Source organism: Schistocerca nitens, chromosome 2 (assembly GCF_023898315.1).
Source record: "Schistocerca nitens isolate TAMUIC-IGC-003100 chromosome 2, iqSchNite1.1, whole genome shotgun sequence".
NCBI lineage: Eukaryota > Metazoa > Arthropoda > Insecta > Orthoptera > Acrididae > Schistocerca > Schistocerca nitens.
This window is the reverse complement of record NC_064615.1, coordinates 72664763-72692170: the sequence shown is the minus strand read 5'-3', so window position 1 is coordinate 72692170 and position 27408 is coordinate 72664763. Positions and strand designations below refer to the sequence as shown.

The 27408-nt window shown below is 43.0% G+C and overlaps 1 protein-coding gene across 1 annotated transcript in view; it reads left to right on the top strand.

Moving 5' to 3' along the window:
- Window positions 1-27408, top strand: part of LOC126234839 (protein artichoke) — a 360491-nt gene that overhangs the window by 39014 nt on the left and 294069 nt on the right. The window contains exon 2 of the mRNA XM_049943581.1: window positions 3987-4079. The gene's annotated coding sequence lies outside the window, so the exon portion shown is untranslated. The remainder of the gene's footprint in view (window positions 1-3986; window positions 4080-27408) is intronic.

Below are 27408 nucleotides of genomic sequence, written 5' to 3'. Positions count from 1 at the left end.
TTACTTGAATGTAAAATTTCCGAAGCTTGCAATGGGGCAAAGCGTCTTCTCATATTGATCTATGTTTGTTTCGACAGGATTCAGTAATACAGAACTATGATCTTCATTTGTAGCTTTACCGTAGTAATAAAATCTTTCATCTAAATAAAACTGCAGAACCCAAAACAATACCAAACATTTTGTCCAAAAATAAGAGATTTATAGTGATAAGCACGCCCAGGCGTTTCTGCCTGCAACAGACCTGGCGTTCGCCGTGCCTAGCTGACGTGACGTCACCAACAAGCGCCGAGGCCTTGCTTTGAGTCGGTGTTGCCCAGACACACATTCTATACTCTCCACTGCTAGTGCTGCCATCTGCCATCTGTGAGTGGTTATGGGACGTTGACGTCGAATATAGCCGATGGTCACGTTAATGTGACTGGACCGTGTGGAAAAGTGAGAGTCTAGATCTTCGTGTCTGCCTATCATACGTAGGGTCTTCAAAAAGTGAGTTGCACGTGTCGTCCCACGCTAAGATCACTGCACAGCAGAGAAACATTGTCAGAAGAGAGTACATGTTCTGGGTTTCACGCACAGGCATTTCTGGTGCGGTACGGATAACAGGTGCATCAGAGTGTGCGAATGAAATGGCGCGGAAACTGGAAACAGTGAAACTGTGAATGCGCGGGATTGTGCGATTCTTGTGGGCGAAAGGTCCACGTTTCACTCAGATTCTATGTGAAATTCTGGCGTCATACGGACCAAATGCACTATCGCATCTCGCCGTAATGAACTGATGCCAACAATTTGATCAAGGCTGCGCAGACGTGGGTGGTGGGTGATGCTGATCGGGAGGTACTCATCTTGACCATATGATTTCCATATTTTCGGCAAACTGAAAGAACATTTGAGGAGATTTTCTGACGATGAGGGCGTTCACACAGCAGTTCTCGAATAGATCCATGACCAAGGAGCTGATTTCTATCATCGAGGATTTGAACGATTGGTAGAATGTTCCGACCGTCGCTTACAAAGACTTGGTGACTATGCTGCAAAACGGCATCACATATCTGTGTCACTATGAAGTATAATGCAGCATTCAATAAAAGCTATATATCCTGCCATAGTGATGTGTAACTTATTGTTTGAAGCCCCCTCGTACATCGACATATACTGTAGGTACAAACATCGGTTCTCTTACGGAACAGGACAGACCTTATCAGTAACTGAAGACTATCAGGGACAGTCGGAAAATGATGCTAGCAGCTTTGTGGAATCCAGCACAAGAGTTCATTGAGTATTAGCCAACGGTAGTAATATTCTAGTTAGTATTAATGATTAGTAGCATGCCCCAAGAAATAAGTCTACAGCGGAATGTGGTTGCATCCAGTATTTTACATTCCTCTGTGATGAATATGAAAACGTGTGGGATGAATCACATTGATGCTCAACATTTTACATTGAATTTCGAGCTTGAACTTCGGTACTCCTCCTGCTTTGTGTCGGATGCTGCGTCACGCATGTGATCCTCATGATTGTTGCCGAGAGAAAGGTGAAAGCTCGACCGGGCTCCTCTCCATTCTTCGGTGAGGCCGTCATGGCGGGGACTTTCTCCTCTGCAACAAAAGCCTCCCTGGGACACGCGGCACGTCTGTCGAGTGTCGAGCAGCTCTAAGCACAGACACACAAGTCCGTCTGGTCATTGGCTTTGCGAGTGGCCTAAGCGTCCTTTACGGTGCAGTGAGCAGGCTCAGGCAAAACGAGTTCTTCTGCAGCAGCCTACCCGCACCGTGCACTACTCGCCGTTAGACTTTCCGCAGCGGCTGGTCATACCGTTCCTGACACTTGATTAATACAGTGACACACTGAAACTGGTACTCTCTATTTTCCTAGGTAAGGATCACCACCATCATCAGTACTCTGCCCAAAGACCGGTTTTCACGTGGTCTCTCTTCATGCTCTCCTGTCTTCTGCCATCCTCTTCAGGCCCGCGTAATTTCCGCTACCCTTTACGTCTCCTATCACATTGTATCTCTTCCTCCCTCTCAATCTCCTCCCACAAACTAGACCTTCAAAAGTGTCTGTTAGCAGGCACCCCCACCTCAACGAAAGTCGCATCCAGTTGTTCTTCCTTTCTCTTATAACCTGCAACTGTCTTCTCGTCTCACTCACACTTTTCAACACTGTTTCGTTACTTTCTCTTTCCATCCAGCTTATCCTCTCCATTTTTCTTCACATCCACCAGATTGTTCTAGTCTTTTCTCATCCTCTCGTCTCAGTGTCTATGTTTCTGACCCACAGAGTGCCACATACTAGACTAAACATTCCTCAGGACTTTATCTAGTTTGGCACTTAATAATCTCCTCTTTCTATTGAATGCCTCCTTAGCTATAACAATGCGAGTTTTCACCTCGTGATGGCATCTAAGGCCTTCATTAATCATACTTCCAAGATATTCAAATGCTCTTACTTGGCTAATAATAGCTTATCCTCTCCATACCATTTTTGTTTTTGCTGCATTGTTTCTCAAACCGCATTTCACACAAGCATTATTCAAATCTTTTAGCATTTTCTTTACAGGTCGTCCACTTTCTACCCCTAATACCATATCATCAGCAAATCGTATACATTCTATTCTCTTTCCACCAATACTCACTCCCCTTTTACCGTATAAGCCTTTCACAATAATCTCTTGCAGGTATAAGTTGAACAATAAAAGGGACAGGCAACAACCTTGTCTAGCTCCCCTTCCAATGCTGCTTCCTTCACACATTTCATTTTCAATCCTTACTCCTACTTTCTGTTGTAAATATAGGTTCTGTACTAGTCGTCTCTCTTCCAATCTACTGCTTTCCTCTTCAAAATATCCATCAGCTTGTTCCGTTGTACTCTATCAAAAGTTTTTTCCAAATCAATAAAAACAGCATAAATTTCTCTACCTTACTCAATACATCTTTCTCGTATGAAAGAAACTATTTCAAATTAAGCTCATTACAACATATTTGTCACTCCATTGAAATAGCACACTTACAGCATGACAATAACGAGTCATCCTGTTTGGACGTGTCTGTGACCACACCGTGAATGAAGTTGCCTTATTTGTTTGTGTATGAACGTGGACGGTCCGTGTCATGTAACAAGGAGCAGGAGCAGTGCTCGTAAGAAGATTTTAACCGAAATAGTCCAGAGACGTGCGTCACACCATGCCAATGACAATCCATTTCACACCCGAAACGAATTACTGCTTTCAGTGAATTCTAGTCCGTCTCAAACAGTTTCCAAGCGATCATTACGGGCCGGCCGCAGTGGCCGAGCGTTTCTAGGCGCTTCAGTCCGGAACCGCGCGACTGCTACGGTCGCAGGTTCGAATCCTGCCTCGGGCATGGATGTGTGTGATGTCCTTAGGTTAGTTAGGTTTAATTAGTTCTCAGTTCTAGGCGACTGATGACCTCAGAAGTTAAGTCGCATAGTGCTCAGAGCCATTTGAACCAAATCTCTTAGCTCGGCTGAAATAACGCCCACATACTCAGCAAGCGACTGTTGCGATTCTGTATATACATTCGTCTACAGGTAGGCATGATAGCGTTGTGTTTTCGGTATTAATGCCGGTCATGGATGTCATAAACTGCAAGACGTTTCTTACAACAACTCTTTTATCTGTAATTTTCAGTCACATTGCCGAATTTGTCCCTGACAGAGGCAACGTTTCAATAAGGAGAACAACGTTAAAAATATTTTGAACTGATCTTCCTCAGACCCGTCTCTGTCCTCCAAAGGTCACTCCAAATTAACTGCTGTTTCGGTTCAAAACAGTCTGGGATCAATACGTTGGACACACGTGAACTTTGATTTAATTTCTTCGTGTAGTGAAAGTCATGAGCTGCTAGAACTTCATCTCTGATTTGTTTGTATTAACGTCACATTCTTATCCTTTTTTTATAATAAATGTGGATTGATTTGCAGAAACGCTAAATGCTGAAATAGAAATTTTGTTGCTTATGTTTCAGAATGGTAGCAGTGAAGTAGAAAATTTAGAACCACGCCAGGCATCAAGCATATAACCGCGAGGAACTGCCTGAAAACAACTCTAAAGCTGATTGGTATGTCACAATGTGCATAGTCACGTAGCTTAGTACCTTCTACCATAAGCTTCTCAAATTGAGCTTCCACTGCAGTTGTTGGAACTGTTGGCTCAATATATGAAGATAAGATCATCATTTTGTTGAATTCGGAAGCTTATAATTTTATTTCTATCAACGTTTGAAAAGGTTTTTTATATCTGCACTTGCTGAAAAACACAAATGTTTTTCTTTACTTTTTACTATTCGGCATCTGTGTACCAACTTCTAAAGTCTTCTTTTATTTAAAAAAAGTGCAGATTTTACTGTTTCTCTATGTCATTACTTTGAAGTTGACATTACAAGATGTTCTAAAATACTAACAAAGACAGGTAGCAAAACCAGCGCTGTCTTTTATTCAAAAATAAACCGAAAAACTCAAAAGATGGCATGTTGCTGTTGAAATATGTCTGGGAGTCGAAAAGGGAAGATAAATGTATTTTGGTTCAAATGGTTCTGAGCACTATGGGACTTCACTTCTGAGGTCATAAGTCCCCTAGAACGTAGAACTACTTAAACCTAACTAACCTAAGGACGTCCTGCCCGAGGCAGGATTCGAACCTGCGACTGTAGCGATCGCGCGGTTCCAGACTGTAGCGCCTAGAGCCGCTCGGCCACACCGGCCGGCAAATGTATTTTGTAGAAGGCGGTATTCTAAATACCATAGTCTATAAACTACGTTTAGACGTCACAACTACAGGAAACATTAGACTTAGACGTGTATAGCCGAAAAAAACTTTCTTCAACAAAAGACCTACTGGTATCAAAAAACAAGGTGGAATTAAGGAAGAAGTACCCGAAAACGTTTACCTGCAGTTCATCTGCAGTGCAACAGCGAATGGAAATGGGTTATTGATAAACTGGACCTCCAGGAAAACGCTCAAAATTAAATGAACTGATAAAGCATGAAGCGAACATGAACAGCAGAAAAAAGTGGGGAAAGACATGTACCGAGGCGAATCGATAGCAGAGGGACAAAGGAAGTTACTTTCTAGGAACCAAGAGATATGAAGATAATGAGATGTCGCCCTAATAGGAAGTGGGTAGGTGACATTAGAAAACCTGCTAGAGTGACATGGATGGGTATAGCTAAATGCCATAATGCTTGAAAAGTTTGCAAGAGACCTCAGATGAACAGCGGCTGATGACTAGGGTGATAGATGTATTGTGTCTGAGTCTATTCACAGCCTGAAGTCTGTGTTTCGAATATTCTGAGAAATTATGGTCTTGAGCAAACAACGTAAATGAGATGCTGTCGTAGCCCCAGAGCGCATAGAAATTTGTTTATGTAGTTAAATCCATCTTCAAAACTTTTTCAAATAGTTCTCTAGACGCGAATTTGTAGATGTAGTGGGATAGTCAATGTTAGAGAAGACGCCAGAAGATGCCACGAAGTTCACATCGCAAGATAGAAAGCTAGTGGAAAAAACACTACCAGAAATGGGTACACTATAGTGGCTCTTATTTGGCACTTCCTTTTTTTATATAACTTTTCCGAGGCTACCGTCCTCCCCCCTCATCACCACCTAGTTTGGTTCCATTTCATGTAGAAATGAGCTGCGTGAAATCTTAGATCAGTTGGATAAGGGGAAGGAGGTGCCACTGGACCGTGAAAATTGGAAAAACCATCAGATTCTCAAATTATTACTTCCGCATGACAAATTTATTCATTAGCCAATGTAGATAGTCTCCTTAACCGAATGAATTTTCAAGTGACAATCGCTTTAGTGACAGGTCAGTGACTCCAAGACAGGTGGACAGCAGTCAGAGCGGCCCGAGGTGTTCCTTTATTACAAAATAGCCCTGACCATCACATTAGTCTGTCACTTTCGAGGGAAGGCAGCAGCCGTAACAAGGGCATATCTGCAGTTGTTCACGTGTGAAAATTTATTTTTTCGGGTATTACTCCCATGAAATAACTTCAGACAAACTGCCATCTATCAAATAAACAAACGTCTAAGGTCTTCAGAATGAGATTTTCACTCTGCAGCGGAGTATGCGCTGATATGAAACTTCCTGGCAGATTAAAACTGTGTGCCGGACCGAGACTCGGGACCTTTGCCTTTCGCGGGCTACCAACTGAGCTACCCAAGCACGACTCACACCCCGTCCTCACAGCTTTACTTCTACCAGTACCTCCTCTCCTACCTTCCAAACTTTACAGAAGCTCTCCTGCGAACCTTGCAGAACTAGCACTCCCGAAAGAAAGGATATTGCGGAGACATGGCTTAGCCACGGCCTAGGGGATGTTTCCAGAATGAGCTTCTCACTCTGCAGCGGAGTGTGCGCTGATATGAAACTTCCTGGCAGATTAAAACTGTGTGCCGGACCGTGACTCGAACTCGGGCACTTTGCCTTTCGCGGGCAAGTGCTCTACCAACTGAGCTACCCAAGCACGACTCACGCCCTTCGAAAGGCAAAGGTCCCGAGTTCGAGTCTCGGTCCGGCACACAGTTTTAATCTGCCAGGAAGTTTCGTCTAAGGTCTTCTTTTACAGTTCGCGGATGTATAAATTAATTTTAACTGTGCATCAGAGTAACACACTAGCGGTACGGGGAGTGATTATTAATTGGAAAAAAACGACAAATTCTGGTACAAGAGCTGAAAAAACTAGATACCAAAATTAGGTGACTGCAAATAACATTACGGGGTATCATCAGATGTTAATAAGCGAAAAGAAACAGATTTTGTTCGAAACGTTGTTCGTTTTTTTTGGAAAAGCGCATGCTAATTCTTGAAATATCATTACTATTGAGGAAGATTAACAGTATTTCACCAGCCAACGATTGAAAGGACGACAGTGTTCATGTATGGAATCGATGGCCAGCTACTTGAGAACGAAGGAAGAACGTCTGAGCCCGCATCTCGTGGTCGTGCGGTAGCGTTCTCGCTTCCCACGCCCGGGTTCGATTCCCGGCGGGGTCAGGGATTTTCTCTGCCTCGTGATGGCTGGGTGTTGTGTGCTGTCCTTAGGTTAGTTAGGTTTAAGTAGTTCTAAGTTCTAGGGGACTTATGACCACAGCAGTTGAGTCCCATAGTGCTCAGAGCCAGCCAAGAACGTCTAAGAGAGAAGAGGCAGCTGGATAGAGTCGAGAGCGATGCGAATATGAAATTTAGCAATTTGGTAGCTCATTTATTTGTCAATTTATGACATAAATTTTATACATTCATTCGAAAATAAAATTAAATAAAAATCTGCTTCTCATTCAGTGCTGATAACTGTATTCATATTTCGATCGTTTAACTCGCTATCGTTCAGACCTTTCTCATCATTTTTTCTCAGATCTATTTGTGTAATTGATGACCAATTCAGTGTTAAATCAGAGTTATTTAATTTCGAGAAAGCTCCAGGAATACTAACAGATAACACTGGCATGGAGGAGGTCATTCTGTTCGAGATGTCTAATTATATTTGAGCTCTGAATATGTTCCACGGTTCTAAAATAAATATATGACAAGGATACTGGACAGTAGTTTTAAGAATCACTTTTCCTGCAATTCTCGTAGATAATTGTGGATTTCTTCCGTCCAGTGCGCACAGTTTTTCTTTGATGGATCTTCAATATATTCGCAATACAGTCTGACAGGGATAAGATCAGGTCCTGGAGCTTTGTTCAGTTTTAAGGATTTCATCTGCTTCTCATCACCACTGACATTAATATTTATTTCACACGTCTTGGCAGTGGTGTGACATTTAAATTAGGGCGATAGTCCCGAGTTCTTTCGAAAAGAACATCTGAAAACAAAATTAAGCATTTCTGCTTCTCTTTTGCTATCCTCAATTTCAGTTCACATCTCGTCCATGAGCTTCTAGGCACTAGCTTTGGCAGTCGTCAAACAGTTCAAGCATTGCCCTCTTGACAGTCAAATATGTTTCATTTATTGTTTCATTTAGCATCTCTCTATCTGTAGTCCTATTTTATGTTTTACACCCATTGCCCTGTAGTCTCTGTTTCTGTACAGGGCCTGTATACCAAGGAGAGCCCCTCCCATCATAAACTGCTCTATAGTGAAGGTATCTCTCCAGTGCATGCTTAACAATTCTTCTAAACTTGAGTTACTTTTTCTCTGATGCTCATAGCCCGTGATAAAATTTCAAGTTTCTCATTGAGATATGAGACTATTGCCTCTTTATGTACTTTACTGAACATAAAAATCTAGAAACTTCCTGGCAGATTAAAACTGTGTGCCGAACCGAGACTCGAACTCGGGACCTTTGCCTTTCGCGGGCAAGTGCTCTACCATCTGAGCTACTCAAGCACGAATCACGCCCCGTACTCACAGCTTTACTTCTGCCAGTACCTCGTCTCCTACCTTCCAAACTTTGCAGAAGCTCTCCTGCGAACCTTACAGAACTAGTATTCCTGAAAGAAAGGATATTGCGGAGATATGGCTTAGCCACTGCCTAGGGGATGTTTCCAGAATTCTGGAAGCATATAAATCTTTGTACTTCTTTTAGTTGCCCTTTGTATATAGGTAATCAATGTTGCTGCAACTACGTCATGGTCAATGATACCTGTTTAAATGTGCACATCTTCAAAGAGGTCAGGTGGCAGGTCTGTTTGTTACCATTAGATCTAATGTGTTCCCTTTACGATTGGCTGACCCTGCCAGAGGTTCGATCGAAATTCATCGATATAAGAGCTCCGCGTAGTCGACATACCTTCGCCAGTGTGACTGAATCACGGTATTCGCCGAGAGCCGTTTGGACGTTGCTGTCGCCGCCGAGGGATATCTGGTCAAGCGATACCGCGAGATGCAGTATTCTTGTAAGTCGTACTGCCAGCAGTCCTGCAAATAACTTAAAATCATCGTTAATTAGTGTAAGGGGTGGTAATCTCTGAGACGTATGCCATCTGAAAGTTTAGGTATTGGGATGACTCTACAAAGGCAGCCGAAAGTGACATGTCGGGAAAAGTGTTGAAAGGTCCGACGAAACTCTAAGGGTATTCCGCCCGTCCCGGCGACTAATTGAGCGCCTCCTTGCCTGTTTCCTCCATCACTTCATACTCGTTAGTTTCCTCCGGCAGTATAGCTTCTGTCTCTTGATCGAGCTTCCCAAAGAGCGTGGAGTAACATCATGTAGGGCCGCCGTCTCGTGTTCGTCTTCGATGTATAATCGGATATAATGGTCAACGACAGCATTTGCCGTGTCATTTTGTGTCGCCAGACGTGTTAGTGGTGTGTATTAGGGCCTTGTATCGCCGCTTTTGTTTATTATATCGCCTCTTACATTCATTAATGACATGTGCATCGATGGCATTGCCCTGCGGCTCGATCTAGTGTCCTCACGTGGGCTGCTACTCCTTCCAGATGAGACTTTTTCCTTGGCTCTTTGTACCACAACCTGTCGTTCAGGAGAGGGGGTCCTGGTTGGTACTTTCTCGTAATATCGTGAAACAGAAGTTTAAAGTCAACCCTCTCCACTGCGAATGTTCGCGCCTTAACGCAATCAATGCATGCCGTATCGACGGTTTAGTACATTCCAACCACCAACGTAATATCGTAGGGCAATATCTGTCGATGCTCTTCACAAAACTGCCAGACTTCTTCAAATAACTTGGTGACATTCTGGGGTTTTAAGATGGGCCACATTCAGTTTCCATAAGCCGCCGGCCGGCCGCTGGTGGCCGAGAGGTTCTGGCGCTACAGTCTGGAACCGCGCCACCGCTACGGTCGCAGGTTCGAATCCTGCCTCGGGTATGGATGTGTGTGTTGTCCTTAGGTTGGTTAGGTTTAAGTAGTTCTAAGTTCTAGGGGACTTATGACCTCAGCAGTTGAGTCCCATAGTGCTCAGACCCTTTGAACCATAAGCCGCGGCTTTGCCTCGCCTGCTGTCTTTGGAAGGCGACCGTGCAGATATATACCGTGTGGTCAGTGAAGGTCACAGTCCACAGGTTTGCATAATGGATGTCAGGTCAGAGGCGGCGTGTGACGTAGACGCTATCGATGCGACTGGCGAAGTGGTTAGTTACGAATGTATATCCGGTTCGGTCTCCATGGACGTGTCCCACGAATCTGCCAATTGTAGATCTCGTACCAATGTTCTCAATTCTGGACACGGGTTGTAACGTGCCAACTGATTTTCGGCACCAGGACAGAATATGAAGTCACCGCTACAGATGTAGAATGACCATGCCGCCCTAAAAAGAGCGGAGCTATTTCTCCTGTGAAGAAGCGCGATCGTTCTCTTCGTGCGTCGGTGCGTGACGGCATGTAGATGTTGATAAGTACTGTTACAGCCATTCCGCGTGCCGATGTTAGGTAGGTGGTGTCCTGTGCTATGATGCCCTCTTTAAAGAGTATCGCTCTGCCACTACCAGTTTCTGAAGCTGGTGACGTCACGCCCACTGAGCTTCCCAAGCATGACTTCCAACTCGCATAACAGCTTTAGTTCTGCCATTACCTCATCTCCTGCCTTCCAAACTTAACAGAAGTTCTCCCGTAAAAGTTGCTGGGCTAGCACTCGTGGAAGAAATGACATTATGGAAACATGGCTTAGCAACAGCCTGCAGCGATAAGTGCGCTGATATGTAACTTTCTGTGCATATGAAAATTACGTGTCAGATCGAGACTCGAACTCGGGACCTTTGGTTTTCGCGGGCAAGTGATCTGCCGACTGAGCTACACAAGTACGGCTCCTGACCCGTCCTCACAGTTGTACACTCGCCAATACTTCACTCCTACTCCAACTTCGATTAAGGTAGGAGATGAGGTATTGGTGGAAGTAAAGCTGTGAGGTGAACGTCTCCTGCATCTTGCTTGGGTGGCTCAGTTGGCAGAACATTTGCCCGCGAAAGTCAAAAGTCCCGAGTTTGAGTCTTGGTCCCGCACGCAGTTTCAATCTACCAGAAAGTTTCATTAAAAAAATAACTTTACACTCAGCTTTCTGATTCTTTTTTTAATTTATGGGCTTGATATGCTACAGGTTTTACCAGTAATCTTTAAGAACTGAAGCGATTAACAGACAAAACGAGATATATTCTTATAAAATTTATAATTTATTTGATACGTTTTTGAGGTTATGATTACTAACAAATTAGACAAGAGCGTTAATTTACTGTAAATGCAGACAATACAAATTCCTACAATGCAGGCTTTCGCGGCCGGTGTTGTCCTCAGTTGAAACTTCCGGGCTGAGAGGCCGTGGTCGATGTATAAAATTTTCACCTAACGTTTTGTCTCCATCTGCGGGAGACATCTTCTGAGGTCGTCCGGCTACTACCACTGAGGCTCCAGGTACTCACGCATTTATAGAGCGCATAGAGGATACCACCATTCGTCACGGTGCATCTGAACAGTATTAACCCGAAAATACAGTTTACGTTGGAGAAAGAGAGCGACAGTCAACTCAGTTTCCTGGATGTGTCGGTAATTAAACGGGTGGATGGGGCGCTGGGCCACAAGGTAAATAGCAAGAACACTCATACGGATCGATACCTCCACAAAGAATCAAATCATCATCCTAGGCAAAAAAGAGGTGTCATGAAAACCTTGGTGGACAGAGTCAACAAAATCTGCGAGCCGGTTTACTTACAAGACGAACTAAATCACTTACGGTTAGCCTTCATGAAAAACGGAAATACCAGAAAGGAAACTGATCGAGCCCTCCATCAAAGAAGAAAAGAAGCCAGAAGTCCAGAGCAACAACGGTCACCTACTGGAAAAGTTTTCCTACCGTTCATTAATAAAGTCGCAGACCGTATCGAGAAAGTTCTGGTCAAGTATTGGATGGAAACAATCTTCAGACCCACCAAGAAGATTAAGGAATATTTAAGAACTGCAAAAGACGCCCGACACCCCCTAGCAACACCTGGTGTATACAAAATTCCATGCAGTTGTGGACAAGTATATATTGGAACAACAAAAAGAAGTGTAAACACGCGCTTAGTCGAACATAAAAGAAATTGTCGCTTAGAACAGATCGAAAAATCGGCCGTAGCTCAGCATGTTTTTCGAGATGGGAACCATGAAATTAAATTTAATGAGACAAGCGTTCTGACACGAAAATCCCATTATCATGCGCGCATGTGTAGAGAAACAATAGAGATTCACAAACACAATAACAATTTTAATAGAAAACAGGAAGTTTTAAAGTTAGACAACATGTGAATATCGACGTTTCGCCAGCAGAATGACAATCGATTACTCTTAATCGAGAATGATGACGCCTTCCAAAGATAGGAATACCGTCGGGATCACGTGACGAATGGTGGTGCCCTCTATGCACTCTATAAATGCGAGAGTACCTGGAGCCTCAGTGGCAGTAGCCGGACGACCTCAGAAGATGTCTCCCGCAGCTGGAGACGAAACGTTAGGTGAAAATTTTATACATCGACCACGGCCTCTCAGCCCGGAAGTTTCAACTGAAGAATACACATTCCTGTTGAAAGAAAAAAATTGTATTACGCGATATGTCACTTACACTGCTGGAAAAATAATTCGCAACACCAAGGAGTTGTGCGACATATACGAAAGTCGGTACACGTGTTTCTAAATCTGAAAGACGATATGTATTCGAATATCGTGCCAGTCGTATAAGAGTGGCGCTAGAAACTACGAGAAGATGGACGTTCCTTCTGGGATATTGCAGAAAGACTTGGCAGGAATGTAGCCACTGTACATGATTGCTGGCAGTGATGGTGACGAAAATTTACCGTCACAAGATGACCGGTCTCCGGATGGAGACGTGGAACTACTGAGAGGGAAGACCATCGAGTTCGACGTGTGGCTGTGGCGCATCGTACTACATCTGCAGCAACAATCTGAGCAGCAGTCGGTGCCACTGAGAAACAACGAACTGTTACCAATCGATTATTCCGAGGACGCTCTGGGCCAGACGCCCTGCAGCATGCACTCCACTGACCCCAAACCACCCCCATTTGTGAATTCAGTGGTGTCAACCGAGAGATCGTTGGACAGAGTGGAGGGCTGTTGTGTTTTCTGATGAAGGCTGGATCTGCCTCAGCGCCAGTGGTAACTGTGTGTTAGTTACAAGGAGGCTCGTTGGGGACCTGGAACCGACCTGCGTGCGTGCTAGACATACCGGACCTGCACCTAAAGTTATAGTTGGGGTGCGACTTCATATGGAAGCAAGAGCACTTTCGTGGTTATTCCACACAACTAGACTGCAAATTTGTACGTCAGTCTGGTGATTCAATCCGTTGTGTTGCCATTCATGATCAGCATTCCAGGGGGTGTTTTCCAACAGGATAACGCTCGTCCCCATACCGCCCAGCATGCTCTACGGAATGTCGACATGTTGCCTTGGCCTGCTCGATCACCACATCTGTCTCCAGTCGAGCACATATGGGACATCATCGGACGACAACTCCAGCGTCATCCACAACCAGCGTTAACCGCACCTGTACTGACTAAGTGCAACAGGCATGGAACTCCATCCACAGTGCAACACGATGCATACAAGTCTGCATGCTTGTATTCAATATTCTGGTGATTACACCTGTTATTAATCCAGCAGCATTTCACATTTTCAATGGATTATCTGGCGCTTACATTAACCTGTGATCCTGCAGTGTTCATCATTTAAATATGTTACCTAGAAAAATGTATTCCCAAAATTTCATTACCGTATACTAAATATTTTTTGGTGTTGCAGTTTATTTCTGTCAGTGTATTTATAGTAACGGTAAATGACAAACGCCTATTTGCTATGAAATACATTGTGCTCACCACCCTTCCATAAATGCATCTCTGCATTTCTCGCTGAGGAACTCAGTGTTTTTTTAATGATTTTCTAATTAAAAGTCGACACCGTACTGACATTATTCAAAACTAGTAAAACACGTTAATCTACATCCATACTCCGCAAGCCACCTGACGGTGTGTGGAGGAGGGCACCTTGAGTACCTCTATCGGTTCTCCCTTCTATTCCAGTCTCGTATTGTTCGTGGAAAGAAAGATTGTCGGTATGCCTCTGTGTGAGATCTAATCTCTCTGATTTTATCCTCATGGTCTCTTCGCGAGATATACGTAGGAGGGAGCAATATACTGCTTGACTCCTCGGTGGAGGTATGTTCTCGAAACTTCAACAAAAGCCCATACCGAGCTACTGAGCGTCTCTCCTGCAGAGTCTTCAGAGTCTTCCACTGGAGTTTATCTATCATATCCGTTACGCTTTCGCGATTACTAAATGATCCTGTAACGAAGCGCGCTGCTCTCCGTTGGACCTTTTCTATCTGTTCTATCAACCCTCTCTGGTAGGGATCCCACACTGCTGAGCAGTATTCAAGATTTTGGCGAACAAGTGTACTGTAACCTACTTCCTTTGTTTTCGGATTGCATTTCCTTAGGATTATGAACTTCCCTTCTCAAATACGTCTGCCGTTTGGTTTCGAACACAATATTTCGTTTACAGTAAGCTCCACACGCCAATGTTACTCTTGTCTTTTTTTGTTTCATTGTCCATCCATACATTGACTTCATCTGCCTTAAACCCAAAAAATTCTGTGATCCCATTGACACTCCTGCAAAATTTTTACTTTAATGTGTTCGTTGTTTATTCGTCTTAGAAGTAGCCGTGCGGTTAAAGGCGCTGCAGTCTGGAACCGCAAGACCGCTACGGTCGCAGGTTCGAATCCTGCCTCCGGCATGGATGTTTGTGATGTCCGTAGGTTAGTTAGGTTTAACTAGTTCTAAGTTCTAGGGGACTAATGACCTCAGAAGTTGAGTCCCATAGTGCTCAGAGCCATTTTTATTATTCGTCTTATTATATTTATTAAAATACCACAGGTCATTTATATACGAAAGAAACAAATCTGCTCGATTATGTTTGAAAAAATCAGTAATATAGATCATAAAAGGCAGTAACATCGTTCGTTCATGTACATACATCATTTAAATATGTTACCTAGACAAATGTATTTCCAAAATTTCATTACCGTACACTAAATATTTTTTGGTGTTGCAGTTTATTTCTGTCAGTGTATTTACAGTAAAGGTAAATAACAAACGCCATGGGATATCTTCATATCGTGTCGTACCTCCTTTTGCCCGGCATAGTGTAGCAACTCGACGTTGCATGGACTCAACAAGTCACTGGAAGTCCTCTGCAGAAATTTTGAGCCATGCAGCCTCTGCAGCGACTAAAATTGCGGAAGTGTTGCTGGTGCAGGATTTTTTGCACGAACTGACCCCTCGATTATCTCCCGTAGATGTTCGATGGGATTCATGTCGGGTGATCTGGGTGGCGAAATCATTCACTCTAATTACCCAGAATGTTCTTCAAAGCAATCGCGAACAACTGTGGTCCGGTGACATGGCACATTGTCATCCGTAAAAATTCCATCGTTGTCTGGTAACATGAAGTACACGAACGGCTGCAAATGGTCTGCAAGTAGCTGAATATAACCGTTTCTAGTCAATGTCCCATTCCATTCCGTATAAACACAACCCACACCATTATGGAGCCACCGACAGCTTGCACAGTACCTTGTTAACCACTTTGGTCCATGGCTTCGTGGGGTCTGTGCCACACTCGAACACCACCATCAGCCCTTACCAACTTAAATCGGGACTCATCCCACTAGGCCACGGTTTTTCAGTCTTCTAGAGTCCAATCGATATGGTCACAAGCCCAGGAGAGGCGCTACAGGCGAGGTCGTGCTTTTAGCAAGGGCACTCACGATGTTCGGCTAATGCCGTGGCACATTAACGCCAAATTTCGCCGCACTGTCCTAGAGGATACGTTGGTCGTAAGTCCCACATTGATTTCTGCGCTCATTTTACGCAGTGTTGCTTGTCTGTTAGCACTGACAACTCTAAGCAAACACCGCTGCTCTCGATCGTTAAGTGAAAGCCGTCGGCCTCTGCGTTGTCCATGGTGAGAGGTACTGACTGATATTTGGTATTTTTGGCACGCTGTTGAGACTGTGAGTCTCGGAATACTGAATTCCCTAACGATTTCCGAAATGGAACGGCCCATGCGTCCAATTCCAACTACTATCCCACGTTCAAAGTCTGTTAATTCGTCTCGTGCTGCTATAATCACATCCGCCACCTTTTCACATGAATCACCTGAGTGCAAATGAAGTTCTGCCAGTGGATTAGCCGTTGATATCTTGCGTATGTGATACTAACGCCATCTGTATATGCGCGTATAACTATAACCTGACTTTTGTCACCGCATTGTACTGATTGCTGTTGAAAGAGATATTCGAGGGCTGATCATAAAGTTGTAATTATAATCTCGAGAAAATGAAGTTACATAATTAATTTTTTGGTTGTTTGCAGGTACTTTTCTGCAGTTATGCTACACATTGTACTCCTCGCGCCATGTAGCGTAGCATTCCTCTAGAAGATCCAAAGCATAATGGTACAGCCTAGTGAGAAAGTGGAGGGCCCCATTGTATTTTGTATATTGTCTCGTCTGGCGGCATGTTACGGTACTGTGGCGCGGGGATTTCAGTGTATACCAGGATTGCAGGAGTCTACTTGCTTAACATAAAAACGTAAAATTGACTATGTACCCGCCATGTCACTAATCGTGTGGCCCCTCCCGCCGGAGGTTCGTGTCCTCCCTCGGGCATGGCTGTGAGTGTTGTCCTTAGCGTTAAGTTAGTTTAAGTAGTGTGTAAGTCTAGGGACCAATGACCTCAGAAGTTTGGTCCCTTAGAAATTCGCATACATTTGAACATTTGACTATGTACCCATATGTTTTCGAGGTGACCATTACAATTTAACGACTTCCTATTACGCTATGAGAAAACAATGAGAATCTTATATTGACAAACATGAATGCCAAATTCCGGTTTATTTGGAGGATTAAAGGGAAAAAAAATCTCCTATACTAAATAGTTTACAAGGCATTCGCGAGTCTCCTCTTTGAGTATTTCTCGCCTGTTTTGGCCTTTTGTTAAGGCAGACAGACTGTAGAAATTTGAAGTTCTCAGGGAAAAATATTGTTATTAGTGACGGGTTTATGTGAAATTCGTGAGAACTGTACAGATATGCCTCATACGTTACAGTGTGCTATACTATGAAGTCACTGCCACGTGAAAGACTATTTCCAAAACTCTTTTCATCGTGAATTCTCAGCATTAATTACTCCCCAGTACATACCTATTACACAAAGACAACAGCAGTAGAAATAACCACAATTTTGAGCATTCAGTTATTCATTTAGTAGTGTAGGATGAACTAGTAACGCGACCCTCATTTTTTGAAGAATAGAACTTCCTTGTACAAAGTAGGCCCTTTTTAAAGAAAGCAAGTCTTTCACGCATGTCAGTGTTCGTGACGTCATACCTCCCGAACTGTGTCGTACAATTACGTACATTCAGTGGTGAATATGGATATTCCCTGCAAAAGTGTTGCGAATGGAATTAGTAGACTAGTAAAGAAGTAATAAACTAAAGCGTCATGTCTTATGCTGAAATTTTACTGCATGAACAGCGCAAAATTTAGTAAGCGATACACTTTTTTCCTTTCGTTATTTTGTCTGTTAGTGTGTGTATGCTGGGTGCAGTGGGGGCGGGGGGTGTCAGAGTCAGAGAGAAGAAATATGGAGAAGGGAGAAGGTTTGAAATTATGTGTAAAATTCGTTGTAAGTGCTCTTCTCATTCTCAAATAATGTATGACTATAGTCTGAGTAATTCGCGTGCCGTGAGTTGAGTTGCCTGAAGATATATACGTAGTTTCTAACCTAAATGCTTGTCATATTACTTTGAGTCTTTCAAGTAAGATTATACGTCTCAAAAAGTAGAGTATGTCAGCATTTTACATTTTTAGATTCGAGCAATAACTATGCGAAATTCTGAAATTAAAAAGTTTGTTGCACCTCGAAGCTGTTAGAGGGCAACCTGCAGCTGTAACTGTGTGACCGTTTTAGCCGTTTTTTTAATATGGATAGGAGAGAGGGTATGGCATAAACTTACACAGTGTAACCTGCGATATACAGAGATGTGTGCCGTATGAATAAGTCTGGGGTCACATTTTTACATAAAAAACTATTTTCGTGTCAGAACAACTATCATTCGATTTTGCAGAGAGACTGAAAGTTCTCCATAACCTGAAACGTTTTTTACCATGTAGCTTTCTACCTGTCACGTGACAGACTCCTGCTCCTTCGGTAACGATTTACGTTGCATCGTCACATCTCTTCAACACTGAACGTCAAATAAAAAAGTAAAAAGATGACGATTTAAAACATCATAAATAGCTTTTATAAATGTACTACTGGACTCCAAAAGAATAGCTATTACACTGTATTAGCAATTTTCATCTAAATTAGCATCACTATGAAACATTCTAGGATCCATTCTGTAAAAAAAAATGTCGCCACCGCCAGGGAGAGAACAGATGTTTTATCTATATTCAAGAACAGCAGCAACGGAATTAAGGTTAAAGGCCAAACCCCTCGACGATTTGATGAATAGGATCAAAGCACTGGGTCAGGTGACAAAAGTTTGGAAATAAATGGGTTATTGCCTAACTGATGGAAATATCACAACATTCGCTTGAGATGGCTGAGAGGTACGAAAAATTTAAAACTCGGAGGCTGAGCGAAGATTCGAACACGACTCTTGCTGAATCCATTATTAAGCAGTGCGTCACTACAGTCTATGAGAACAGTAATAGAACTGAAGACATGCGCAGAAAAACGGGCTAACCCTCAAATGTAAAAACGTAGAGATAAGTGTTGCCATCTTTTGTTGGGTACGGGAACTATCGAAATTGGCATTGATCTCACCGCGAAACATCACTTAGGGCTGAGACCAATGTCAATTTTGATAGTTCCGATACCCAGAAACAGACGGCAACACTTATCTCGAAGCTTTTACATTTTAGGCTTAGCCCGTTTTTCCGCGCATGTCTTCAATTAAGGGACTGTAGCATCATAGTGCTTACATCTACATATTGGTAGCACTTATGATACATCCAAGTTTCCATAATCTTATAGAAAATCACCTTGTCGAAGACATCCAACATGAGTTCCATAATAACTGAATGTGCGAAACGTAATATGCGAATTGCACACTGTATGTTGAGAAAGCATTATGCCGTAGTTTCTAGGTCAATTCTGTATTTCATAAATTCGGAAACAGTTTTGTTTGGTACCCTATCGACGCCCTCTGAAGAATATCCTTCAATGTCGGGTATTCAGCCGTCCATTTTGTTTCATTATATTGAGGGTTTCATTGCACATAGAACGCATCTATTTATCCTGGATGGAATGTCAATGAAAGACACAAGTAAAAATGAGAAATGCAAAATTGCCATGGAATTAATCCAGCATACGAAATATGATAGTCTAGACAGTTAATACTTGTTACAATTCCATACTCTGCGTCGCTGTTATCTGTGGGATATTATTATGATGGAGACAGGAGTACTCAAACATTCGGTCTGACGGTGGTGAGCTTCAGGTTGGTACAGAAACTGTCATCTGTCTCCAAGCGGACAGAAATGAGAGGTCTTGTACTTCTTTTTGAAGTAATCATTGACCACATTATCAATGATTCATCACTTGCGTCAATTATACCATTCTACCAGCTGGGACTGTGAAATTCAGTCATAATCATAGTGACAGGTTTCCATTAATCTGTGGACCAATCACGCGTCGGATTAACGATGAAAAATCTCGATTGGCGGCCATCAGAATAAAGGTGATTACCAAATCTACATATAATTCATCAAAAACCGTCATTGAGTTAGGAATCTAAAAATATTTTGTAACTCAATAAATTCCAGCTGATAGGAATTGTTAGAATATGACTAAATTAACGACAGTTCACGAATTGAAACGAAAATATAACTCCGTGAAAAATAGCCTCCGCCACGCATCTCGCGGGTCTTGCAGAATATAACTGCGTGAGTTGCGATAGACAGAGTGTAGAACAAGAGAGCTAAAGCAACGATGTGTATAGAGCAAAGTGCCGCTCGTGGGTTCTGAGCTATAACGATGTACCGTTGCCTGTACAAGGCAAAGTCGTTTGACACCAAAGAAACCGTGCTGCCCAGGATAATTTGAGTTCTTTGGCGTGTTACATGTCTCTGTAGAGCTGTATAATGAGTTTAATGTCATCTCATTTCCTTCGAAAACTCTGCAAGCAGTTGTACGGGCAGAGGCGGATCACAACTGTACAACTAATTTATGCACAGTAAAATATGTTGTTCCTTGGGTCGATATAATAAAAGAAAGTAACTTTCTAATGAAAAAATATACAGAAAATAAAAATAAATTGATGTCGGCAAAGAAAGGATTTGCATCTGACCCCTTCAGAAAAGTTATGACGATCTGCTGGACATCAAAATGTTTTTGAATCGCTTAACACGCTGATGTCTCTTCAGTGGTTCAAAGAGATGAAAACCACTGAATGTCAGGTCGCGACTGTTGGAATAAATTGCAAATGGCTACTAGAAATAACTTAGACTGAATAGTACTAATACATAACATACATAGAAGAAACAACACCTACGAGACTATACAAATTACTAAGATATTAATCTGAAGCAACCACATTGCAATTTGCTTTCCGTAAATAAATTCTCTCTCTTCTCATCCACCCTCTACAACGCTCCCTCCCTCCTCCCCCTCCCCACCCCCTCCCCCGCCCAGAATTTTTTTTTTTAATAATGAAAGAGCCATCACGCCAGCTATCCTACACATGTGAAACAATCTACAACAACCCCAATACTGCAGATATTAAAATATTGAATAAATTGTTGTGGTTTGGCAGGAGAGCCAACCCACGAATTTTAGAGGAAGCCGAAAGGCACGCGTTTAAGCTCACGCAGGCTGGCGTGAGGTCTGGAACAGGACAAGGAATTTAGACTTCAGAAAAAAGGAGGTAACTGGTGGAATACTTAACTTTAATCCATTAATGCTGAACGTAGCTCTTGTCTGTACATTATTTACAATATCAATAGTAAATGATAATGGCGCCTTGCTAGGTCGTAGCAAATGACGTAGCTGAAGGCTATGCTAACTATCGTCTCGGCAAATGAGAGCGTATTTTGTCAGTGAACCATCGCTAGCAAAATCGGTTGTACAACTGGGGCGAGTGCTAGGAATTCTCTCTAGACCTGCCGTGTGGCGGCGCTCGGTCTGCAATCACTGATAGTGGCGACACGCGGGTCCGACGTATACTACCGGACCGCGGCCGACTTAAAGGCTACCACCTAGCAAGTGTGGTGTCTGGCGGTGACACCACATAAATAACCGGAACATCGAAATTAGACAAGGAAAGCTCATCTCTTTTATTAACCTGGTGTTGCATCAACCCACGAGCGATAAATAGATGCGTTCTTTCGACAGAATCCAGAAAAGAAGACTGAAGTGTATAGTCAGATGTTTGTGTCTCTTCTTCCGTAATTGTTGAATGGTATGTGGCGACAAAGATATTATTATTAAGTAAGTCCCTAACGATCTCTTAAAAAAAAAAAAAGAATCGCGTAAAACGTTTACGTGTACAGAAATATCCATGTCGAAGAAGAGCGAGGAGTACGGGATATGACAAAATGTATTATTACGCTACTCAAATGACTTTCAAATGTGAGACAGAGGCTACTTTTTACTGTAACATGTTCAAAATTTCTACCACCACTTTCATGTATGAAGTGTGGTAAGAATGATTGGGATCCCTCTTAGCGAAACGTTACTGGTCTGATTTTATCTTCAGGGCTGATGGAGCTGTAGGACGTTCAAGAACATTCACGAGTTGTTCCAGCGTGCGTTTCGTTGCGACAAATTATCAGCTCAGCTTTTCCCTGACTTATGGCAAAGAGAAAAGCTTTGCCATCGGACATGTCATTGTGGGTAAAATACTTTCTTCCGTTCCTTTTCTTGCAGCAGTCAAGAGTTTGCAATTAGTTAGCAGCAGAGGGTAAAATACTGGATCCCATTCCTTCTCTTGCAACTGTGAAGAGTTCGCAATTAGACAGCAGCTGAATTAGTCCTAATTGTAAGTACCTCGTAGCTTTTTCTGGCAATTTTCTTCATACCAATTTGTAATGTTCCACCTTCTCTTTTCCCCGCCATCACGAACACCTCACGCTGCCGCAGTCATGGCGGTGCACGGCGCACGCGACTTCGCTACGCTGCGCGATTGCACTGTAGTCAGTGAGGAAAACATTACTCGGCCGACGGGGATCAATTTCTTGTACTCTTGTACTGTTGTGGAATAGTCTTCAACTTTCCCATGCAGCAAAACTAAATAGTCACTACATCAACAAGACTAAAAATGGTTCAAATGGCTCTGAGCACTGTGGGACTTAACATCTGAGTTCGTCAGTCCCCTAGACTTAGATCTACCAAAACCTAATAACCTAAGGACATCACACACATCCATTCCCGAGGCAGGATTCGAACCTGCGACCGTAGCAGCAGCGCGGTTCTGGACTGAAGCGCCTAGAACCGCTCGGCCACGTCGGCCGGCTCAACAAGACTACCACGAGCTCTGCGTTAATCTGATTTTACTCAGAGAGATTCCTGAGAATCCTGATTTACTATTCAAACATAGGCATAAGGAAGGAAAGATTCTTATCCTCTTTTGAGAAAGAAAAGGCATCTTGGAGTGCTGTAATTCACGAGGGAGCACTGTCACTAGCATGTGACAGCGTTATGGTGTAAACTAATCCTATCCACATTTCAGTGCTGTTGGAAGCAGCCTTTATCAGAAATAAGTTTTATCTGGAAGGCTCCACCGTCAGTTTGGGTTTCGTATGAGGTGAAAAAGGGGTATCACACAACTTTACATGATATTGCTTACAAGATAAAGTGCTACGGCAGATGCCGGTGGTTTTCGGCTATACAGGAGAATTTCATCTTGTCAGCGTAGATGTGATTGGTTTCCGAGATAAATTTGATGCTGAAATGTGTATTCTAAAATCAGTCAAGTATGTTGTATGATTAATCAGCACCAATAGAATGCAGCCTGAGGAAGGGTATAATCTTTCACATAAGATGTTTATTTTGTGGATGAGTACAAATGAGACATATAGTATATTTTATTTATTTACTAGCTGAGAAACCCGGCAGGGCCCAGGTTTTATTTATTCCAGTCTTCTATTACTGCTTCTCCTTCTCCCTCCTCTCTGTCCATCTTCTCCCACCCGTTTCTCTGTCCATCTCTTCCTACCTGTCCTCTGTCAGTATGCTCCTCCACCCTCTGTCCATCTGCTCCTTCCCCTACTGTCAATGTCCTCCCCCATCTAATTCCATCTCCTCCTTCCCTTCTCTTCGTCAATTTCTTCCTCCTCCTCTCTCTGTCCATCTCCTTCTTTTCCCTTTCTCTGTCCACTTTTCCACCCCCTCAGTCTGTTTATCTTCTACTCCTGAATCTCTCTGATTGTGTCTTCCTCTCGCTCGCTCTGTCCATCTCCTTCACTTTTTTCTCTCTATCCATTTCCCCCTGCCCTATCTTATCAATTTCCTCCTCATCCTATATGTGCCTGACTCCTCTTTCCCCACGTCGTTTGCCCATCTCCTCATCCACTCTAATCTTCCCCCACGTTATCACACTCATCCCAATAGGAGGCTGGTGGTTCCAACCCCTACAGTATTTCTTCCCAGATTGTTACACACACTTAACCAAATTTGACTGAAATCGTTACAGAGCTTTAGAATGTGCTTTTTATCTGTGGCTTTGTTCGCATACGCAGATGTCAGATATACACAACTGGCCATTAAAATTGCGACACCACGAAGATGACGTGCTACAGACACGAAATTTACTCGACAGGAAGAAGATGCTGTCATATGCAAATGATTAGCTTTTCAGAGTATTCACACAAGTTTGGGGCCCGTGGCGACACCTACAACGTGCTGACATGAGGAAAGTTTCCAACCGATTTCTCATACACAAACAGCAGTTGACCGCCGTTGCCTGGTGGAACGTTGTTGTGATGCCTCGTGTAAGGAGGAAAAATGCGTACCATCACGTTTCCGACTTTGATAAAGCTCGGATTGTAGCCTATCGCGATTGCGGTTTATCGTATCGCGACGTTGCTGCTCGCGTTGGTCGAGATCAAATGACTGTTAGCAGAATATGGAATCGGTGGGTTCAGGTGGGTAATAAGGAACGCCGTGATGGATCCGAACGGCCTCGTATCACTAGCAGTCGAGATGACAGGCATCTTATCCGCATGGCTGTAACGGATCGTGCAGCCTCGTCTCGCCCCTTAGTCAACAACCATCTGCACGAACAGTTCGACGACGTTTGCAGCAACATGGACTATCAGCTCGGAGACCCTGACTGCGGTTACCCTTGACGCTGCATCACAGACAGGAACGCCTGCGATGGTGTACTCAACGACGAACCTGGGTGCACGATTGGCAAAACGTCATTTTTTCGGATGAATACAAGTTCTGTTCAGCATCATGATCCGCATCCGTGTTTGGCAACATCGCGGTCAACGCACATTGGAAGAGTGTATTCGTCATCGCCATACTGGCGTATCACCCGGCGTGATGGTACACTCAATCCAAGCTCAATGCGCAGTCGTATCAAGGCCGTTATTACGGCCAGAGGTGGTTGTTGTGGGTACTCATTTCTCAGTATCTATGCACCCAAATTGCGTGAAAATGTAATCACATGTCAGTTCTTGTATAATATATTTATCCAATGAATACCCGTTTATCATCTGCATTTCTTCTTGGTGTAGCAATTTTAATGGCCAGTCGTGTATTTCACACATATTTAACATATTTCGTACACGTATTTCACCTGCGTATCAAGCGAATTTCGCCCTGCAGTTTCAGTTCAAGTAGCTTAATATTTACGACGTCATAGCTCCTGAGCTATGTATTGTACATCGATATAATTTTGCAGGTGCATCCAGTGCTATTTGTGTTTACTGTGTGCAAAATGCGTCATGGATAGATTTAGTAGCAACGAAGTAATAAATTAAAACGTTACGCATGATGTGGCAGTTTCTCGCGCATCTCAGTATTTGTAGTCTGTCTCCTGAACTATGTACCGTACTATGGTATATTTTTGCAGGTACATTCAGCGGTATATGCAGATATTGTGTGCGAAATGTATTGCGAATAGGGTTAGTAGCAACGAAGTAATAGACTTAAACGTTTGCATGATGCAATAGTTTTTCTCAAATTCAGTGTTTATTACATCATATCTGTTGAACTAACAATGGAATGGTCAGACTTGTCATGTCGAAACCTGTGTTGCTTTTTTTACCACAGTGAGTTAAAATTGCAAGAAGTCTGTATGCAGAATTTTAGCTGCTGACATGACCTGGAAGTCTGTAAACAATTTTATGAAGTAAGACATTATTGTCGTATGGTTTCCGCGCTTATAACTGCCTCTTGTACAACCCTGACCTCTCTCGCTACGTTATATAGACGCCATCTAGGGACAAGGTGGCGTCAGCTAGGCGCCGCTCTCTTGCCACAGCAGTGAGAGGGCTGATTCCCCCAGTGAAATCGATCGTATGATAATTAAACATTCGTTGACAAATATGGCTGATATGTTATCTACAACATTCTTTCCAAATAGCTATGAAATAGAGACAAATAAATATACGGTTTAGAACACGTCCAAATTTTATTTCTTGTAATTACCGCAAAAATGCGAAATATTGATACAATGTTCAAAACAGAGGTTTTTTGTGCACCAAGAACATACAAGCAAAGACGACATATGACAGCCCTGCGAATCACAGACGTTGTCAGATGTCCATAGACAAAACTGGGCTGGTGATAGGAATGAATCAGGCCTAGCAGCAGTATATTTCGAGGAGTGCCACGCATATTTAATCAAATTCTGAAACCGTGGGGACGACAATTGATAATGTACTACTGATTGAAGCTTGAGAATATTGTCACGGTGATGGACAGGAAATTGCAGTGATCTGCATACAATAATTTTGTCTGTTAGTTTTCTGTAAAATGCCTTCCATTGGCGAAAAAATTCTCTGTCTGAAGGTTGAATTACGTTCTTCGTGCCGGGTGGAATCTGAAGTATCTCTACTTCTTTGTCAGGGTGGGCTCGAAATACAGCTTTTAATGAATCAGACCTTTTATGACCTGACCACGAATCTGGCAGGAAAAGAGATTTGTTCCTGCTGAACGGAAGAAAAGCATGACGCATGAAAAGTGTAACGTTTTCATTTCCCATTTTTCCAGACTTCGATGCGTCTACCACAAGATCGTTTGCGTAGAACATTGTTCTTTTGACACGTGGTCCAAAACGTCCAGTTGGTTCTTGAAGACACACATATAGTTCAGGCAGCAATGAACCATCCAGACTAATTATGGGCATTGTAGTATATGAATGGGTGAGTGTAGTCGTGGACTGCGCAATCGCCTCAATATGTTTTTCCCCTTTGAATATAAGTGTTCTTTTCGCACGCATTTCTTTCTGAAAACCTGACTGATCTACATTGTACACGTACGATTCACTAAAACTAGCGATCTTATTTTTTGCATTCGTAAGAAACGCTTCTATCATTTCGATTTGTGTCACTTCATTTTCCGACCTGTTTCTCGATACAAATTTTATTTTTCTTGCCACAATTTCATGTGATCTTTTGAAGCGACTAATCCAACTGTGAGAAGCTGCAAATTCTTTAGCGCCTATCGCGTTGGCAATCTGTAACGCCCAATCACGCAAAGTTGTATCGCTGACACTAAATGACTGTTGTCTGGCATCGGTAGATAGTTCAAAAAGTCGCGCATTTATCTCCGTCGCAATTTCCAGTCGACTCTTACGTCGTCCAGCGACTTCCTTTTTCCATCTATACAATTCACGTTCAGAACGGACAAAGCGATACTTATTTTGAACAGTACTGACACGTAGGCGCTTCTTACCACTTTCGTTCAACCAATACGTCACCGCTTTATCTTTGTCTGATAAGGTAATTGTAGTTGTTGCTGTTGCTTTCGGAAATAATTGATGATGGTACGTGGCACTACCACTCGAAGAGTCTTCATGAGTGCATCTTTCGTCAGTGTCTTCGCCATCTGTAGATTCACAGTCTGCAATATCGAGTGTTTCAGTTGTTTCTAGCCACAAGTCGGCGCCATTTACATGCTCGTCTAGAAGTTTAACAACCATGTCGCACAAGACATAGTCTTCACGCGTGTTGACTGCTTCATTTGGCGTCTGTGGTATATCTCCATGGCAAGCAGCAAAACATTTACAGGGTTCGCCATGACGCCATCACCTGTGAGGGGAGATTGAATGTTCACCGTAAAGTGGCTTGCGGAGTATAGATGAACATGTACAGAACATCTTTCACATCTCTAACCAGTTTCAGGACGGTATGTTTCGAAATACGTACCAGAAATTAAAAGGACGTGCATGCCACAGAAACGAATATTCGTTTCCCC